We start from the raw sequence: 15864 nt of genomic DNA, 5'->3' as shown, positions 1-15864 counted from the left end.
CTTATGTCATATTTAAACATAAAAATAATTTTATTTCTATTCATAGATATAGTAAAGTAATAGAAAAATAAAATTTGTACCAGAGCTGGCCAAAGGTGATAGCCTTTCAAATTTATCTCAACCTGAAATGGGTAGTTGTACACTGTGCTCACCTTGTCAGAGTAAACTAGCTACTGGTGAACACCTGTAATGATAATCCACAGACAAAACAATTACTGGTTCAAGTTCAGCCCAGGGGATTTGGAGGTAGAAAAGCTGTACATCATTTCATCACAATCAGAGACACAGATAGCAAGGTTAAAGAAAATCTGTTTCACAGAAGAAGCAACCACCACACTAAAAATAACAGCTTCTGTTATTTTTATTTGTTATTGTTTCAAACTTAAAATTAGGCTACAGAGACCTACCCCACCAGAGACACCAGAGTTCTAGAACCCAAGTGCTGCCATTTCCCTGACACTGTCACAACAGTGAGAAAATATTTGACTACCTGCCCTTTGCATTTCCACCTTCTACATCTTTCTTCCTTTTTTCCAGTTAGTGTATTGCACAAAGCCCCATAGGTCTCATCGCTGCTTGATATGCAACCACTCCTGATTCTTTCTGGAGGTGAAGAACAGCAGAAAGAAAAAGTGTAGCTTCCACAAAATACTTAATACAATCAAATTCATGCCTGGATGTCTCTAGGTTATACAGGTCATGCATACAGAACATCACATTGTTACAGAGAAAAGTAAAAAGTAAGAGAGGATATTCTGTCCTTGCCTACAACTGCAGAGACAGTGGACTCTGGTAAAGGGCCAGCATCCAAGCCTCACGGTCACTGAGAAAAGGCTGAAAGATGCCTTCAAACCACCTGAAAATCCAACTCTTTAAAATGCATGTACCTTATGCAAAAGCCACACTGAACATTAATATAGTGAAGAAGTACTTTCTATAATGAAGGTTTAAGAAACTGAAGGGTTCTTCCATTCTAGCTCATCTTCTGCTAGAAACTGAAGCCTAACAACTGCAAATTAGTTTTTCATGGGAGCTTTCCTTAAGGACAGGACCTAGAACAAGAGAGATGGTGGATTCTAGAACTCTTGCTCTTTTCAGATCAAGACTTGCTTTAAAGCATGCTTTAAAAAGGCATGCTTTAGCTACTGCAAATTACAAAGACAAAAAAACACCAACAAAAACAAATGTCACATTTTTTGGTGCTTAGACACTAATGAATGAAAGTTGAAAATCAATGGATCATTACCTACATTTCCTCTTCCATAAAGCCTACAAACAGATGTTGATCCTGGAGATCCACAGCTTCAGGTTCCAGGTTAGCTAATCTAAAAATCTACCTGCAATAGTAAGAAAGAGCTCCTCTCTCTCTTGTGCCAGTTCTCAACTCCTGTACACAGGATTCCACAATGGGCCGGTTCACTGTAGAGTTTGTCAAACTCCAGTGCCAGCACCACAGAGGAGCAGCACCTCAGCTCCATTTCAGCTTCAGCCAAGCTGTGCTCCATGTTTGTTCCCACAGCAGGAACCCCCAGTCTTCCATAAGATTACAGGATTCAGCCACTATTCCTTAAAAGCAGTGGAGTAACTCTGTCTAAGGCCACCATATTTTTTTCAAGAAAAGCAAAATTTAAAACAACCAGCTAGGTTTGGTGAATTACTTGCATAACCCCTAAGTAAATAAGTAAGTTTTAGAGTCTACTGCAGCTAGATTCTGCTTAAATAATTCAAGACATAATTAATTCAAAAACTCTAAGTCTCTTAACACAGTGTCACCACAAAGGTGACTTCTGTGTTTTGACTGACGTACTTCAGCAAACAGGCAACTTGAAACAAAATACAACTTAATGGAGTGTCCACTCAAAAGGAACATTGTGCCAATGCCTGTATGGAGGTAAAAGTATTAGACAGCTACACCATCTCCTTGTTTGAGTGAGCAAAACATATATCAGGAAATTTAGGTATATGTCAAGAAGACTATGAAGCTCCTAGTTTCTAGCTGTAGAAGTTAAATGAAACCCACTTATACTAAGAGGGAAGCATCAGAACTACCTACAGACTGCTCTACACTGCCTCCAAAAAGGTTGGAAACTGGGAAGCAGGTAGTATTGCAGCAGAAAGGTGAGATGGTTATAGTCTGCTTCAAGCACTGCAAGCACTACCTCTTAGCATATATTCCCACACCTCACATGCATTAGGAGCATAGTATTGTTTTTTCCACATTAGGGATGGATGATCTGCACAAGTCAGGGTTTGAGGAAGGCGAAGAGAGAACTTCAGACTATTCTCCCATGAAAGGGAAACACCTTGGGGCAATAGTTCTTAGGGCAACTAGATATGATCCTGTTGGTGAAACCTGCCAACCGGGTAGTGGTATCCCATCCTTTTGCACCAGGAATACCGAACCTGCTGGGCAGAGGAACAGGAAGGCTGCAGAAACAACTCAGATACCTGGCAGGCAGACACCTGAATTTGTGAGGTGAAAGGACAGCATAGCCACATGCCAGTCAGGTGCAAGAGTAGCACACCAGGTGCTGGCAGGCAGATTCTTACAAAGAACAAGTTGAGGTCTGGTATGACTGAGGTCAACACAACCAAGTTCTGCATGGAGAAGGTGAAGAAGAAATTACTGTTACCAGCTTTTCCTATTGTGTTAAAGTAACAGTAGCTGGCAGCTCTAGCAGGTGACATTCTTGAAACAAATGCAAAGCACAGAGAAACTGCAACATCCTGCTGCAAGACACAGTAGAGGTTAGCAATTACACAGAGTCCAAGGAACTGGACAAATTAATCAAAACCAAACAAACAAAAAAACCCAAACAAACAAAAAACCAAACAAAACCACCCAGAACAAACAAACAAGAAACACTAAGAAAAACAAATAAATAAAAAACAAAAACAAAAACAAAAAAACCCAAACAAAACCAACAAATAGTGGAGGACAATGGAATACAATGAGAAAAATCTCTGACCAGAATTACTGAATTGAAAAGAAACTGAGCTCTGAGAGATCAGCCCTTGGCACTGCCCACGAGGTCCAACCTCTGGCTCTCTCCTGGGCATTCAGCATTGGTCACAGTCACAGGTAACACACTGGGTGATCTAATCCAGAGCTGCCATCCCTAGATCACCCCAGAGGGAAGCTGGCGAGCATGAATGTATGGCTTTCAGTGGTATAAAAGCCAAAAATGACAGCCTGGACTAAGCCCCAAGTTCTTTAGCTTCTATTGGCAGACAGGGAAACAAATGGGCAGAATTTTAGAAGAAACAATCCCGTCCCAAAAGCATTTTAGGCTTGTGTTATATAAAAATGGGTCGCAAAAAACCAAGCAGATGAAATAGGTCTCAGACGTAAGGTGGAGAGCTAGGATGTACGTATCCAAGGGAAAACATGGAGTAGCATGTATCCCAGGAACCTGTTAAGAGGGTGGCATTCTCCAGTGCTCCTGGCAACAAGGTACACAGAAAAAGTCCAGATCACTCAAGGGGAGGAACAGTACTACATCCTAAAGGAAAAAAAAATAGACTCAAAGGAGAGAGAATTGCACCAAGCCTAGATGGAACAAAAATGTAGAACTACCTCATCAGCCAAGAATAAATTAGCAACTGTGATTTGCCTTGGGTGACCGTATGGGCTCTGCCTTTGGCAAACGGGCAGCAATGGAGAACTTCAGTCTCCTCATAGAGATCAGGACAGTTGCCACGATGAAATTTTAAACAGTAACTTCTTAACTCAATAGTAACTCAAGTTTGCTCAGTAAGAACAGAAATATACTACCTTTTAAAAAAAAGGGGAAAAAAGTATTTGGATAGTGCAACTTCTTGGTACTTCAAACTGCTTGATTTTAGTTCTAATTGTCTTATTGTATGAACAAAAAGTCTTTCAAAAATAAATATGCATGCAAGAAGAAAACAGAACAAGTTAAATATGGTATTTTTTTCCTGATTATTTTGAAGAGGTGAGGCAAATTTCCAGCAATAAAAGCTATGTGTTTTCCACACCTAACTGACAAGAGGCCAGCCAGCCAATCTGCTGAGTGACTGACGGCCAAGAAATAGAACAACTGAATAAAGAAAAGATATTAAAGAAAATTCCAAGAATTTTTGGTTGTTGTTTATTTTAAAGGGCTCTGCAGAGGATCTGGAAAATCAGATCAGTCTTACTTCCACACCAGACATGTTCAGAAAACTGAAAATGAAAAACAAAACTAACTGGTGGGCAGGGGGGAAACATAATGATTTAGAGACCTGATATGAGCTATGAGCTTTTAGGAAGACTTAACAAGCAGATAGGGCCATGTCACAAATAACAATGTTTCTGGATAGTCCAAAGCTTCTGGTATGGTATCAGGTGGAAGGCCTTAAAAATTAAGATGTCTCAGGATAAAATGAAAGTTCCTCTAAAGCTACAAGAGAGGAAAACAGGAATGCACAGGAGTGCATAGCTAGGTTTCACAACAGAGTGCTATTACATGCTTTAAATGACACTTTATGTGCACATATGAAATTCTTCAGGCTAACAGAGAAACTGAAAAACTGCAGACTGCCACACCATGAAGGGTATAACTAGGGCAAGCATTTTATGCATGTCTTCTCAGACTTCCCTTAAGCACCATCTCCTCACCACTGGTAGAAAAAAGACTGGAGCAATATGGGGTTTTGGCCTGAGCAGTGGCATTTATAATCTTGTAATAAAAACCTCTTCACTAGACATCAATTTTTCCTTATCCCTTTTGCAGACTTCTCATATCTGATAGGCAGGCCACCAAAGCTTTCTATACATACAGCCTCCAGGTTGACGGTGAGCTTCCTAACATTTACTGTCACACAAACAACAAGGAATCCACTTCCATCTGTCATGGCTGACACTAAATCTCTTTCTTAAGGTTAGGCTGCCCTTTTTCTCCAGATAAGAGGAAATCTGCACCCACAAGCAGTCTCTCTGATCCCCGTTGCACCTATACAGCTGGAGTCAGTCCAGGATGTGCAATTTGTTCCTTTCATATTGTTCACCAAATTAAAGATGACATGGCTTGACACCAAAAGGAAAGGGTTTCCAAGCACATCTTATTTGATTACATGTACAGTCCATCATGCTGTCGATGTCTTCCTTCTCAGCTACAAAAAAGATACTTTCCCATGTAGATGGCTCTTGAGTAGTGCAGAAGATTTAATGGATAATGGTGTGGAAGTGGGTAAGACAAAAAGAAATCACGAGTTTGATGAAAAAAGCTAACATGGCAATATCTTTCCCCCCTCATCAAATCTAATACATTGATTTATCTGCTCATCTCCAGCAGAAATGGAAAAGTTCATGTGAAAAAAACGCCTGATACTTTGTGTTCCAAGTGACATTCCTATTGTAAGATCATTTCTCACATTTTGTGGGATAACTGCCACGGGTTTGTACTTGGGCACTGCTATGGAGAAGACCAACAGAAGACCAACGTGACATAGAGGACTGCCATTGCCCCGTTTATAGCTGCTGAGACTATTCCAGATGAATGAGTCTCAGTGTGGGTCCAGATGCATGGTGTAGAAATCAGATAATCTCCCTCTCTTCTCGCGTTTCCTTCCTAATGCTTCAAAAGTCCACACATTTTCTTGTTCTTTCTCTGCCCTAGGGAGTGAGGTCTCATAGCTGTCCCTCTTTACTCCTCTCTCTGAAAGCAATCTTAACATATATTCCTCTTGGAGGGCATCTCATAATAATATGGAAAGATATTTCAGGTTTTAGAGGAAAACCCACTTTTTTGGGTCATTTTTTATGGCAGGATGGGAGGGAAGTACTGGTTGTACTTCCACAATCGCTCCAGCAAATACTGGGATGTGACTTGCAGTACTCAAAGAAGATACCAACAAACCCCTAAAAATGAGGAAAGAGTTTACAAAGCCCTTGAGGACATTATAAGGATATATATCTCTCCAAGGCTGTATTTTCTGTCTTCTGCTCTTCTTTCAAAGTGAACCAATGTTACTGGAAGGTCATTATGGAGCTCTGGCAGAATGAATCTAATCCAGGACTTTCTCAGGAGGGGGGAGCCATACCTGCAGTTTATCTAGAGCCTACACAGTGATACACACATAAATAAGACCAGACCAAGGCATGAAACTGACAGGACACAATTGAAGAGGTGACAGACAGAAAGACTCAAAGAGTAGACAGAAAGACTCAAAGACACAGAAAGACTCAAAAGAGTAATGGGTCTAATAAGCTACAAAGTGATGTGGCAATCTTTCTGTAAGTGAGGCCAAAAAACAGCATGATGGGATCCCAGCACTAAAAATTAAGAGGGATCTGGTTCTTCACAGATCTCTCTGATCACTCCTGCTTTCAAAAACAATGATTACCACCTGCTTCCATTCAAGGAGAGCTCCACACTGCCTGTTGCAGTGTAGAGATACACTTGCCTTCGCCACCAGTCAGGTTGGGATGGAGAGGAAAAGGGAAGGAAATCAAAACACAGTGCTGGTTAATAAGCATCAGCAGTGGGAGCTAGTGAAATATATTCCCTGACACGAGAGACACTCCTTTCTGAGGACCAAGAGATATGGATTCAAGTTTCCTCTTGCTAACTATTCCAAGAAAAAAAAGGCAGGTATTCCCAAGAACGATACTGATAAAATTATCCTACAAGGGAATGATAATTACAGTGTTTTGCTTTGCCAATTAGAGAAGAGGAACTTTGTCCACTCCCAAAAGAATGACTTTTTTATAAGGCATGCAAAAGCACAAAGAAGGCAAAAGTAAGAGCAGTGGACACCACATACACCATTCATTGCACCTCAAAAGTTTCTGCTCCTACATACAACAGCACAAGGATGCTTGTTATGAACTGGGAGATCACTTGCACACAAAGGCAAAAAAAGAGGCAAAACATTAACACTGAATCCCTAAGTTGACTCTCTGATCCTTTTGAGACCAGACATGGTCTCAAAAAGAAGCTGATACACTGAAATGTTGTCAATAGTTACCAGTGAGGCAGTAGCCCCTGTAAAGGCATAGCACCAGTTACTGTTGAGGGAATATTAGCACATCATATCTCACACACATGAGGTTAAATACAAAGCTCTTGGGCTGAAAATCTCTGTTGTGATTCACGGAGTAGTTTGTTGCTAAAAGGTAACATTTTCAGTGACAGTAAAAAGAAATATAAAGAAATAAATGTGCAACGGTAAAAGTAGGAAACATTTCATTCTATCAAATTGTATATAAATCCTCCCTGCAAGGCTAAAATATGGAAGAAAGATTTTAATACACAGCTAGTTTGGGCTGCTCAGAAACATGATACCAACAGGTACTGAAATCCCTGCTCCCCAAAAAACCACAGGGGGGCTTGAAGTTGGCATGCATGTAGTTCAGCAACACTGCTGGAGCAGCAGTGTCACTCCAGCGCTTCATACGGCATACTGGTTGCTCGTTAAACACAAGACACACTTCAAGGTCATGGTGTTCATCTTCAAAGTTGTCAGGGGGTCATACCCAGGTTACTGGATACCTCTTCTACCAGTACACAGGCAAAGCATGACTACAGTCACATTCGCCGATGCAAACTTGTGGACCACTAGCAATAAAGACACAATGGCAGCAGACTCCCAAGCTAAAAAGCTGCAGAAGACATCACAACGTGCACACAGGAGTAAACTCTCCCTCCCCGTGAAAGCTTATGAGCAAGAGCTCTCTGCCTCCCGCCTCAAACCCAAGCACCAGAGTCATCCCAAAATAATACAATGAAAACGCTCTCTCCCCAAAAGACCCTACAAGATGAGCTAGCTTGCTTTCTAGCATCCGGCGGCACAGGCACTGAGTGACACCTGGAAGGATGCTCGTCCCTTCGCCCCAGCCAGCAGCCTGCCCTCGCTGGCAGAGCCAACACCCTCCCCGGCTTCACCTGAGGAGCCCCCGCAGGCCCCTGCCCACCCCCTCGCCACAAGGCCGCCGGCTGCCTTCGCACCTCAGCCCCCACCCCGGCACCGCGGGCCGGGAGGGCAGCGGAGCCACCAGGCACCATCCCGTCCTCGGCGGAGCCTTTCGAGGCGTGTGGCGAGGGGGCACCACCCCGGCTCAGGACGTCCGCCGACACAGACGACGCTGCCAGCGCCCCTGCGAGGCCACCGCCCGCCCCTCCTCCCCCGGCGGGCACCCCCCGAGCCTCGCCCTGAGCCCCGGCACCAGCCGGCCAGCAGCCGGCCGGGGCAGAAGGCGGTGGGGTGGGGGCAAGGGGAGCCGCCACCGCCCCACACCTCCCGCTCTGCCCCTCACCTCGGGCCGCCCCGCCTCCCCCCGCCGAGGAGGTGGCCGCGTCCGCCCCTGCACTGCAGCTGCCGGCACACCGCCTTCCTTCCCCCCCTCCCGCTCCGCCGCCCCTCTCAGCAGATGGTTCGCCCCACCCAGGGCCGCCGTCTCATTGGCGGCGCCAGCCCGTCACTCCGCCTCGGACCCCCCCCAGCTCCGCAAGCATTCTGGGAATCCGAGTCCCGTGCGGTACCCGTCTCCTTCCGCAGGCGGCACCGGGCTGCGGGCGAACTACAGTTCCCACAGTGCCCCGCGCGCATCCGCGGAGGGGCCTGGCTCGGCCCGGTGCAACCCACGGCCCCGCATCTCCGAGCTGCTAGCGGGACGCCCCCTCCCCCGGCAATGACCGCAACGGCCGCCGCGGCCCGGCCCGGTCCGGCTCACCTGGCCCCGCCGCCGCCGGCGCCTCCCGCTGTGGCCGGCGTGGGCAGCGCATACCCCGCGCTCCTCAGTGGGGATTGCCGGGCTCGGTGCCGCCGGCCCGGCGCGCTGCGGCTGTGGCTGTGGCTGTGGCTGTGGCTGTGGGGCGGGCCGGCCCCGGGCGCATCCTCCCCCTCGGAGCCGCGGCGGGCGGCGGGATTCGCCCACAATGCACCGCGCGCCGCACCGACAGCATCAGCCTGACATCACCCGCGGGCCGCCCCCGCCCCGGCCGGGCCCGCCCCGGGCCCGCCCCGCCACCCCTGGCAACCGGCCCCTCCGTAGAACTGGGCGCCGCACCGGGACGGGGCACAGCGCTGCCGGCACCCTGGACTGGGCTCTGCAGCGCGCCGGGACACGGGAGGCTAGGCACGGCAGTAACGTGGGGCTGGGCACGGCACAGCACCGCCCAGGGAGCGGGGCTGGCAGGGGATTGCCCCGCCCTGGGACCGGGACCAGCAGCGCGGGCACCGTCACGGGCATTGCCAGGACGGGGGCTGCCGCAAGGGTCGTTTCCGCTGGGATCAGCATTGGCATCACCAGCGGGCGGCTGTCTCGGGCGTCGGGTCCAGCGCTGGCACTGACTGCACAGGGCTGTGCAGAGCTTAGACCAGGACCCTCATACCGATCCTGAGACTGTCTCACCAGGACTTTCCACAGGGCCTTAGACTGTCACTAGCACCTTCAGCTTGTTGCTGGGCTGTGCACTGTTGGGACCAAGTCCGGAGTCAGCACATCTGCCTGGGGCTTGGCACTGCTGTTCACTAGGACTGGAAACGTCACCCACTGTGGCCAGCATTGGGCTGGCGCTGCCCTGTGCTGGCAGTGAAGTCAACCCCAGCAGTGCTGGCCTGGGGATTTTTCACTCCAGTGATCTAGGGCAAGGACCAGCATTAGCACCACAAGCAAGGGACTGGTACATTGCACTACAGTGCCAGTGCTGGCATCAGCATAATCTGGGCAATACACCAGGGGAGCAGTGGGACCTGGATCAGCAATACTAGGATTGGGCAGGCCACTGTACTGCCAGGACCAGCACTGTCACCACCTCCACAGAGCTGGGAACAACAGGCCCAGCAGCCCACATCTGGGCACAGCACCAGTGTTACCAAAACTACATCACACAGAAATCAGCCTCTCACTGCATGCAGCCAAGCACTGTGCCTATCCCCAGGCAGTCCCCTCTTGACCCACCCTGAGGTACACAGCTCTGTCCCTGCTCCAGGGACGTGCTGTTCTCCATGCTCCAGCTCACTGCTACTCATGTTGTTCTCACAGGACAGATAAGCACATGATTCTTGCAGATGCTTTCTTGTTCCCTTTCATCCCACATGTGCACTGCAAATTGCCCATGTCCACAGCTGCACCTCACACCTTTGCCCCAGGCTGTGGATGTGCACTGTTCTGTGCCCTACAGATGTTCATAAAACACACTGCTAGGGGCACTGCTCCCAAGCCCTCTCTGCAGACTTGCAACACACAGGTGCCTCTTCCCTGTCGCCACCAGAGAGTACTGCTTTGGGAGGGGAAAAAGTCCTGGCTAGGTGCCCACAAGGGGCTGGGGAGCATTGCAGCCGTGTGACATCCCACACATGAGATCAGATGGGAACCCCTACCTAGAGACTGATAAGAGGTTGGGTCTCTCTAGTGGATGAGCAGAGGTATCTGTTCTCTCATGCCAAACATGACATGCCCTTCCTGGACTCTGGACACACATCCTGCAGGACCACCAGATCCCTGTGCCCACACCCTGCTTGGGTGCTCCTGCACCATGCAGGACCACTCTGCATGTGGTCCTGTGCATGTGTTGCAGTCAGACCTCACATGGCAGATGCCTGCACTCTCCTGCCTCTTGGTGCAGCCTTGGTTCTGTGCCTTGTTCCTGTGCTGCTCACTGCACCCAGGCTGGCACTGCATGCTGCATCTGCCTTGCTGCTCAGCTGGGAACTGCACCTCCAACAGCCTTACAGCAATTTAGAACACATTTCTGAAATATACTTGTGGGAGGAGAGGCATTTTTGTTCATGCCTTTTTTTAAACTCTTTTAATTGTTATTTGTACTATGTACAGACAATGCAAACTTTGCAGACAATTGAAGGGAAATATGTACAATCTTGTGAGTTAAACATTTCCAAGATGTTGCTGTAATGTCAGAGATGTTTTTTAGTCTCATTACCTTTGTTTAGAAGCACTTCAGTTATCTGGGTATTTTGCAAGTGCTGTTTTTCTCCCTTGTCACTTCGTGGGCATTTATTACATATTCATACATGAAAGTGCAGCAAATCTTTATTTTTCACAGTGTTTAGAGCTTTATTTCAGGTGTGTCTAGATGTGAGCATATCTAGCAAAGATTCATGTCCCTGATAAGCTCAAATATTCTTATCTTTCAAATCCACTATAGCTCCCATTGCTTTGGACCCAAGGCCCATGCTGATGTGTGCCAGGTAAAGTGGTACCTGAACAACTGCATTTTTAGCTTTATTTCATCCCTCCTCTAAACTTCCCTCTGAGCATTCTCCTCTGCAGATGAAGCTGAATGAGCTCACAGGCTCACTGGAATAGCCACCTGGAAACACATCCAATTTCTTCTGCAGGCCCAGATGTAGCATGTAGCTGATAATTTTATTTTCTACAAGAAATAAACAAAGTCAGAAAAACAAGATTTTATTAAAATCTGGATTAATTGCGACTTGAGAAGATTTCTAACACAGATACGTGTGTAGGTGGCTCTATGGTTTTTCTGCTTGGCCCTGCCTTTCTTTATGGGCCTGTTACCAGTAAGGGTTAAGAAAAGCCCTATGTAATATGTTTAGAGCTATTCTTCTGCAGTCACCTTACCAGCTATTTTTGTGCAGCCTTAATCACTCAAGTGAAACATTCACAAGGTCAGGATGAGAGACCAAAAGACACAGGACATGCTTGCAGCAGCATTTGGCAAGAACATTAACAGCAGAAGAGTCCTAAAGTGAACTTTGCCTTGGAATGACAACGGGGCACCTAACCAAGTGACCACTAATGATACCTGAGGTCCCCCCCCACACATATGTAGTTTTCTTTTGTAATGTCAGCATTGTGCAAATACAGCAGATAGGCAGGATGTGATGTGTAAGGCCACTTATGCAGGTGATGTAAGCTTCAGTGTATAAATATGTTCAGTTTTGTGTGCTATGGAGCACTTGATTTAGGAAATGTTCCCCAGGTGACTGATTCTGCACACAATCAAATAAAGCAATGTCTCCTTCCCAAACATAGTCTCTTTGTCTGCATTTTGGGAGTTTGATTGAAATGGTAACAGGCTGAGATACCAGCTGTGAATGCCACATGGGAAGAACCCTAGGAAAGCACAGTTAGGAGCAACAAATAAGTGACAGTCATGGATTTCCTCATGTTCTAACTCTCCTTCCTAGGACATTAAGTGAAATCTAGAGGGATGAGCAACTGGGAAACACTACTCATGTCAAATGCCTGCTTTGATAGAAAGAGAGAAAGGCAAAGAAAATTGATCAGAGGGCATCAGCATGTGCGCCCGTGCAGTTGCTGTGCCTGACAGAGGAGCACAAACAGAAGTCCCCTGATATTCTCAATCTCCCCAGTAGTGCAAGCCTGGTGCTTACCAGGGAGAACAAGACATGGTCTGTGGGGTAAATGCAAAATGAGCCCATGGAGGGTTAGTGTGGCATGGAGGCTGTGATTAGCCTTCCTGGTGGAGCCCCTGCTCTGTCCAGTATGGATTTGGCTGAAGGCTGAGATTTCAAACCACCTCCAGTGGGCCAGAGATGGATGTGGAAAAGCCAGCGAGGCTTTCTGTGATGCTAGGCACTTTTCAACCTAGAAGGGATAGAAATCCTGTGCCTGAGTGCAGACAAACCACTGCATCCTGAAAACAACTCTTGCCTGTGCTCAGCTTCTGCTGGCACTTTTAGGGTTTGCACACCACATTGAGAGGCCTTGTGTATGTCGGCAGGAATCAAAGATAAGGCAATAAATAACTGCTGGTAGCAGTAAGAATGGGAGTAGAAAGATATTGGAGGTTGGGTTTTTTTATTTTGTTTTAATTTTTTTTTCTATAGCTATGATTAACAGATGTGTGCAGCCAAAGTAACCCCCTACTCAAACCACTAGTGGCTCGGTTCATTAGTGCATATCATGATATCAGCACAGAAGACTCTTAATATATGCCAAGTGGTGTAGCTATTCAGCAGGTGGGCCTGTTAGCTTCTAAAATCTCTTGCAGAGTAGTGAGGTTGCCTGTCTGGACTGGAAGACATTTCCAGGGGACTTGGCTGCAGCAGGGAATCACTTCTCACCCAACTGCCACACGTGTAGAGAGAACCACAAGTCCTCAGGTGTCGCCGATAATGAACTGGGAGCTTAGGCCCAGCTGTGCCCAATAATTAGGGCCTGCCCCAGCCGGAAATGGGCGGGGCTGAAGGGCAAAATAAAAGGCATGCTTCCAGAAGCAGAATTGGACAAGAGATGAAGATGCCTGGGGAGAGGGATGGCAAGAGAGTTCTGGAGAAGAGCTATGTCTCTGAGAGAAGGCTCACTGCAACAACATGCCTTTGGAAGCTGCCATAGAGAAGTGGCATCCACAGATCACAGTAACTGGGCTTCTCCAGATTTGGTAACGCCAGCAACACTGTTTGGACTCCATAATGCCAGGAGGGTCTTCTGAACAGAGATACAGTGAATGCAGGGAATCAATTCCATAACCCATCTTTTACCCAGCACCAGCCTTTCATGTCATACTGAAGTGCCATACCTAATAATGAGAATTTCTGTAACACCCCTTGGTTCTCAAAAGTCAACAGCCTAATGCCAGCTTTTACAACCAGAAAGTCAAAGCTAGGACAAGTAGGCATTGCAAAATCTCAGGCACTTATAAATCCTCTTCTCAGCTCTCTTGGCAGCAAGAAAGAATATTTGGGGTTGTGCTTGTCCTGCTGAGCAGCCCAACTGAATGAGGCAAACAGGTGTTCTCCATGCTGAGTTGTGTTTGATGATGTATTTGTTGATGATGGTCATGGTGTTCTTTGAAAAAAATGATAGTTAAATTATGAAGGTGGGAGATGAAGCATTAGAAAAGTAAAACTTGGTGATGGGAAAGGAAACACAGCCTCATGTGGAATAAGGGCACCATTTGCAGAAGATTTCAAGGTCTGCAAATTAAGCAGGTACATTTTCAGGCCAAAGAATTTAAATCCATGCTTGGTGGTTTTTTACAACTAGCTTGTTTTGTGAAAAGCATCCCTGGAAGGGGGTAGGTGGGTGTGGAGTGGGTGTATGTGTGTGGTATTATTTTTTGCATATAAATAACTTTTGATAGAAAACTTAAGCAAACCAAGTAGCAGGTGAAGAGCTCTCCATACCTCTGCCTGGCACCAGGTGGCACACGTGCTGCTGTCCGTAACAGCACTTGGCCGAACCGAAACACTGACGTTCAAAACACGGTGGAAGGAAGACCAGACGATCTTAGCAGTGCCGTAATGCCAACTTGACAAGGAAGTTAAGAGTATATTTATTCTTTTGCATTACCCATAAAACAGAGATACAAACTGCAGAGGTGCCAGAAATTCAAATCCTGATAAAATCTGTAGTATTTATCTAGATGAAGTGTCTGGTGATATTTCTTGGATGAGAAAAATCTACAGAAAACACTAGTTTTCTCTACCACAGACAGAACAAGCTTCATTTTAGCATCAAGAATAGGTTCAAGTTTTTAATCTTGAGCATGAACTGTTCTTTGTCTGCCCCAATGCTGGGAGAGAGTTAAGTTGGTGCTCAGGTTGTTTGGTACTTCTTAAGGATGCCCACACCTTGTTGCTCTTCAAACTCTGTGTTGGGAGGCTAGACCCAATTGCCTAAAAGACTTAGATTCTTCATGCCAGCAAAGAGGTCCCTGCTAAGCACAGGGAGGAAGGTCTCCTGTGTTACCTGCTGCGAAATCTTGCTGCCTGTTGTTAAGGGTTTGCAATCCTGATAAAATCAGGATTAAATTTGATTCTGAGATTAAGATGTAGGAAGAAGTGTCATGATAGCAAAGCCAGGAGCTCCACATCGTGGTTATGATGGTGCTTGCGTGGCTGTCAAGGGAAAGTATTTTGTGTACCCACTTAAGAGATTCTTGCTCTGTTTCAAGCAAAGAGGGGACAGGGTTGTGTATAGGGGATATGTGGTAGCACACGATGTCACAATGTGTTCACCACCTGCCTATGTGCACAAACACTGTCTCTGCAGGAGGGCTTAGGCACACTGTTTGAGGACCCTGCCACTGCTGTGCTGACTTCGTGGCCAATGCCGAGACGTGGTGATGGATGTCAGTTGTTGATAGGACACTGTGCATGTGCACCGAGTGTTGCTGTGCGTGTTGAAGTGCATGTCTGTATTTGGGCAACTGTGCCTGTAGCGGTGAGGGTGTGTGCAAGGGTGCACCCCCAGTGCACATCTGTGCAGGTGATGTTCTCAGAGTGGTGTAAGTGGGGGGTGTATCCCTGCAGGTGACTTTGGGGGTTGCTCCCAGGGGTGAGTGGACAGAGGGGTGCATTTGGGTAGGTGTCTCCCTGAGTGGAATGTCTCTGTGTGGGTGCTATGAGCATTCCCACAGAGGTGAAGGTGCAGGCATATATCTCTGGGTGTGGGGCACTCCCAAGGACTTGTGTGTGTAGGGATGTCTTGGTGTGGGATGTTCTCAGCGGTGCAGGTGTGTTCATGCATTCAGGGCAATAGATCCCAGGGAACCCTGCAGGTTCAGGGGTGTCCCTTGAGATGCTCCAGGGACTGTGTGGGTGCAGGGGTGTCTCGGTGTTGGATGCTCCCCCAGGCACAGTAGCGTCCCTGGGTGTGGGTTGATCCCAGGGCTGAGGAGGGGTGCAGGTGCAGGGTTATCTCTTGGGGTGCTCCTAGGACCATGGGGACTCAGGGCTGTCCCTTGGGGTGCTCCCGGGTCCCTGCGGGTGTAGGGGTGTTCCGGCCGTGGGGCTCCCCCGGTTCCGTGGGGGTGCGGGGTTCCCCAGGCGGCAGGCCGCTCCCGGGGCCGCCCCGCTGGGGGCAGCCGCTCCCCGCAGGCGGTCGGTCTCTCCGGGAGGGCGGGGGGCGGCGCCGGTGCTGGCGGGGCCGGGCGCGGCCCCGACGGCAGCGTAGGGTTGTACCCC

At 47.6% G+C, this 15864-nt stretch overlaps 1 protein-coding gene across 2 annotated transcripts in view; it reads right to left on the bottom strand.

Annotated features, from left to right (window-relative positions):
• The window catches only part of TTBK1 (tau tubulin kinase 1), a 110473-nt gene extending 101577 nt beyond the window's left edge, over nt 1–8896 (bottom strand). Inside the window, exon 1 of one of the 2 annotated variants that reach the window (XM_071739940.1) lies at nt 8678–8896. The gene's annotated coding sequence lies outside the window, so the exon portion shown is untranslated. Of the gene's footprint in view, nt 1–8260; nt 8340–8677 lie in introns of those variants that run through there. The other variant, XM_071739938.1, reaches the window with a different exon arrangement.
• Nucleotides 8897–15864: the final 6968 nt, after the last annotated feature.

Source organism: Heliangelus exortis, chromosome 3, assembly GCF_036169615.1.
Source record: "Heliangelus exortis chromosome 3, bHelExo1.hap1, whole genome shotgun sequence".
NCBI lineage: Eukaryota > Metazoa > Chordata > Aves > Apodiformes > Trochilidae > Heliangelus > Heliangelus exortis.
This window is presented reverse-complemented; position numbering and strand designations above follow the sequence as displayed.